General features: G+C 53.2%; 1 non-coding gene across 1 annotated transcript in view; it reads right to left on the bottom strand.

The window, feature by feature from the left end:
• The window catches only part of LOC124585602, a 1,910-nt gene extending 243 nt beyond the window's left edge, over nt 1-1,667 (bottom strand). Inside the window, exon 1 of the ribosomal RNA XR_006974894.1 lies at nt 1-1,667. This exon is cut by the window's left edge and continues 243 nt beyond it. This is a non-coding gene — a ribosomal RNA (small subunit ribosomal RNA).
• Nucleotides 1,668-5,000: the final 3,333 nt, after the last annotated feature.

Below are 5,000 nucleotides of genomic sequence, written 5' to 3'. Positions count from 1 at the left end.
ACAATTGCAAGCCCCAATCCCTAGCACGAAGGAGGTTCAGCGGGTTACCCCGACCTTTCGGCCTAGGAAGACACGCTGATTCCTTCAGTGTAGCGCGCGTGCGGCCCAGAACATCTAAGGGCATCACAGACCTGTTATTGCTCAATCTCGTGCGGCTAGAAGCCGCCTGTCCCTCTAAGAAGAAAAGTAATCGCTGACAGCACGAAGGATGTCACGCGACTAGTTAGCAGGCTAGAGTCTCGTTCGTTATCGGAATTAACCAGACAAATCGCTCCACCAACTAAGAACGGCCATGCACCACCACCCACCGAATCAAGAAAGAGCTATCAATCTGTCAATCCTTCCGGTGTCCGGGCCTGGTGAGGTTTCCCGTGTTGAGTCAAATTAAGCCGCAGGCTCCACTCCTGGTGGTGCCCTTCCGTCAATTCCTTTAAGTTTCAGCTTTGCAACCATACTTCCCCCGGAACCCAAAAGCTTTGGTTTCCCGGAGGCTGCCCGCCGAGTCATCGGAGGAACTGCGGCGGATCGCTGGCTGGCATCGTTTATGGTTAGAACTAGGGCGGTATCTGATCGCCTTCGAACCTCTAACTTTCGTTCTTGATTAATGAAAACATACTTGGCAAATGCTTTCGCTTCTGTTCGTCTTGCGACGATCCAAGAATTTCACCTCTAACGTCGCAATACGAATGCCCCCGCCTGTCCCTATTAATCATTACCTCGGGTTCCGAAAACCAACAAAATAGAACCGAGGTCCTATTCCATTATTCCATGCACACAGTATTCAGGCGGGCTTGCCTGCTTTAAGCACTCTAATTTGTTCAAAGTAAACGTGCCGGCCCACCGAGACACTCACTCAAGAGCACCCTGGTAGGATTGCAACGGGGTCCGCCTCGGGACGCACGAGCACGCACGAGGCGCGTCGCACGCCTTCAGCTCGCCCCACCGGCAGGACGTCCCACGATACATGCCAGTTAAACACCGACGGGCGGTGAACCAACAGCGTGGGACACAAATCCAACTACGAGCTTTTTAACCGCAACAACTTTAATATACGCTATTGGAGCTGGAATTACCGCGGCTGCTGGCACCAGACTTGCCCTCCAATAGATACTCGTTAAAGGATTTAAAGTGTACTCATTCCGATTACGGGGCCTCGGATGAGTCCCGTATCGTTATTTTTCGTCACTACCTCCCCGTGCCGGGAGTGGGTAATTTGCGCGCCTGCTGCCTTCCTTGGATGTGGTAGCCGTTTCTCAGGCTCCCTCTCCGGAATCGAACCCTGATTCCCCGTTACCCGTTACAACCATGGTAGGCGCAGAACCTACCATCGACAGTTGATAAGGCAGACATTTGAAAGATGCGTCGCCGGTACGAGGACCGTGCGATCAGCCCAAAGTTATTCAGAGTCACCAAGGCAAACGGACCGGACGAGCCGACCGATTGGTTTTGATCTAATAAAAGCGTCCCTTCCATCTCTGGTCGGGACTCTGTTTGCATGTATTAGCTCTAGAATTACCACAGTTATCCAAGTAACGTGGGTACGATCTAAGGAACCATAACTGATTTAATGAGCCATTCGCGGTTTCACCTTAATGCGGCTTGTACTGAGACATGCATGGCTTAATCTTTGAGACAAGCATATGACTACTGGCAGGATCAACCAGGGAGCTGCGTCAACTAGAGCTGAGCAGCCGGCCGCCCGGGAGTGTGTCCCGGGGGCCCGCGCGAACACGCAAGCGTCCGCTCAATTATTCTGCAAACAGGAGGAGGCTGAGCTCCCCTGCACAATACACCTCGAAACCCTCTCAGGTCCCGGCGGCGCGCAGCGCCGTCCTAAGTACTTGGTCGGGTTCGAGAGAGGCGCAATCGCCCGGAGTTTGGCGAGTAGACGCTTTAGGTGCGACCACCCGTGCTCCCAACTGAGCTTGCCGCTGCCGACAGAGGCCCGGGAGCGTGCTGTCGTGGCATTGCCGGCGGGAGACAACACGCGCCACCTACGGTGGCCGGCAGCTCCAACGCCAGCGCCACAGAAGGACAAAAGCCCCACTTGGGTGCCGAAGCGAACTCTCCCAGCACAGCGCACGCGCCAACACGTCCGCACAGCTGCGATACAAACCACCTGCGAGAACCGCAGAGGCGACCGAGCAGCAGACGGCGTCGCGGCGCCGAGCGCCGGGCGGCGGCGCATCCTCAGCGCACACAGTCCTCAATCGGACCAGCACACTGCAGATGTCCACCGCGCTTCGCACCGGGCCCGCGAGGACCTACTTTGGCCGCACGGCGCCGCGTGCAGGGTGCGCCGGCGCGCAGCTGCGCCGCCTGCCGCCTCCGTCGGCCGGCGCGCCTGCCACTGGCCGCCCCCACCAGCCGGCTGTAGCGCGTGCGCCCACGCACCGCGCGGCCAGCACGCCGGGAGGCCCCCCCTCACCGGCCGGGGACGGTCCCACCCAGCCACCGCCGCGTATCGCTTCACACCCACATGCCATTCACGTTCGTGGGCATGGTGGGTATCGCTGAAACAACCGGTTGGTAGCTCAACCGATCGTCGCCATCACTGATTCACCTCTAGCGAGAACAACCGCACCACAACCGTTTACCAGTTGTTCATTTGCGTAACGTCACCAGCAAACGTAGACGTCCATCGCCATTTGCAAATTCAACGATTGTTGCATGCCTGTGTCAGGTGTCACGACACACTATGTCTGCCCACATACACGCAACAACATGTGCACGCTTCGCGAACACGTGGAAGGTGGCCCCCGTACGTATGCGATGTCCATTGCGCGAACGACTGTCAACCGGCCTCTGTCGCATGTCGCAGATGTGGAACGCAGTGCACCATGCTATCACGGTGTGTGAGAAGAGACGACTACGTCTGACAACACGCGCCACTACATCAACAGACGGCTCATGCTGATCGCCATCCACGGCATACCATACTGCAATCCAGCTCTTATAGGGAGACGACACGTAGCTGAGTGCACAATATTTGGACCGTATGGTTCGCCGTTGTTGGCGCAGTCGTGGTACGGTCACACATGTACCACGATGTATCATTCAGTACATGAGGACCAATGTGCAGTACAGTGTGTGATTTGGACGTACAACATCAGCGGACAGTTGACACACGCCGTACCACAACGTAGGCTGTGCTTCGCCATGCAAATGCCAATGAACAACTGCGAAGGGCATTGAGCATGTACGTCCTGCTGCCATCCGCATTACAGTGTATAGCTGCAAGGTGTTTAACATGAAGCGATACTCTGGGGACCAGGCAGTGCGAGTAGCAAACTATATTGCGGGGGTTGCAGTTAGGCAACACCACACTAATTTAACGCGTCGTATGACAATTACAGAGCAGGTTAAGGCCCAACGTGTGTTGGGTTAAGGCCCAACGTGTGTTGGGTTAAGGCCCAACGTGTGTTGGGTTAAGGCCCAACGTGTGTTGGGTTAAGGCCCAACGTGTGTTGGGTTAAGGCCCAACGTGTGTTGGGTTAAGGCCCAACGTGTGTTGGGTTAAGGCCCAACGTGTGTTGGGTTAAGGCCCAACGTGTGTTGGGTTAAGGCCCAACGTGTGTTGGGTTAAGGCCCAACGTGTGTTGGGTTAAGGCCCAACGTGTGTTGGGTTAAGGCCCAACGTGTGTTGGGTTAAGGCCCAACGTGTGTTGGGTTAAGGCCCAACGTGTGTTGGGTTAAGGCCCAACGTGTGTTGGGTTAAGGCCCAACGTGTGTTGGGTTAAGGCCCAACGTGTGTTGGGTTAAGGCCCAACGTGTGTTGGGTTAAGGCCCAACGTGTGTTGGGTTAAGGCCCAACGTGTGTTGGGTTAAGGCGCAACGTGTGTTGGGTTAAGGCGCAACGTGGGTTACGTTAAGGCGCAACGTGGGTTACGTTAAGGCGCAACGTGGGTTACGTTAAGGCGCAACGTGGGTTACGTTAAGGCGCAACGTGGGTTACGTTAAGGCGCAACGTGGGTTACGTTAAGGCGCAACGTGGGTTACGTTAAGGCCCAATATAGGTTAGGTTAAGGCCCAATATAGGTTAGGTTAAGGCCCAATATAGGTTAGGTTAAGGCCCAATATAGGTTAGGTTAAGGCCCAATATAGGTTAGGTTAAGGTACAATATAGGTTAGGTTAAGGTACAATATAGGTTAGGTTAAGGTACAATATAGGTTAGGTTAAGGTACAATATGGGTTAGGTTAAGGTACAATATGGGTTAGGTTAAGGCGCAATATGGGTTAGGTTAAGGCGCAATATGGGTTAGGTTAAGGCGCAATATGGGTTAGGTTAAGGCGCAATATGGGTTAGGTTAAGGCGCAATATGGGTTAGGTTAAGGCGCAATATGGGTTAGGTTAAGGCGCAATATGGGTTAGGTTAAGGCGCAATATGGGTTAGGTTAAGGCGCAATATGGGTTAGGTTAAGGTACAATATAGGTTAGGTTAAGGTACAATATAGGTTAGGTTAAGGTACAATATAGGTTAGGTTAAGGTACAATATGGGTTAGGTTAAGGTACAATATAGGTTAGGTTAAGGCACAATATGGGTTAGGTTAAGGCGCAATATGGGTTAGGGTAAGGCGCAATATGGGTTAGGTTAAGGCGCAATATGGGTTAGGTTAAGGCGCAACGTGGGTTACGTTAAGGCGCAACGTGGGTTACGTTAAGGCGCAACGTGGGTTACGTTAAGGCGCAACGTGGGTTACGTTAAGGCGCAACGTGGGTTACGTTAAGGCCCAATATAGGTTAGGTTAAGGCCCAATATAGGTTAGGTTAAGGCCCAATATAGGTTAGGTTAAGGCCCAATATAGGTTAGGTTAAGGCCCAATATAGGTTAGGTTAAGGTACAATATAGGTTAGGTTAAGGTACAATATAGGTTAGGTTAAGGTACAATATGGGTTAGGTTAAGGCGCAATATGGGTTAGGTTAAGGCGCAATATGGGTTAGGTTAAGGCGCAATATGGGTTAGGTTAAGGCGCAACGTGGGTTACGTTAAGGCGCA

The sequence above is a fragment of the Schistocerca americana genome, unplaced genomic scaffold, assembly GCF_021461395.2.
Source record: "Schistocerca americana isolate TAMUIC-IGC-003095 unplaced genomic scaffold, iqSchAmer2.1 HiC_scaffold_502, whole genome shotgun sequence".
NCBI lineage: Eukaryota > Metazoa > Arthropoda > Insecta > Orthoptera > Acrididae > Schistocerca > Schistocerca americana.
The sequence above is the reverse complement of the archived record's forward strand: the minus strand, read 5'-3'. Positions and strand labels throughout refer to the sequence as shown.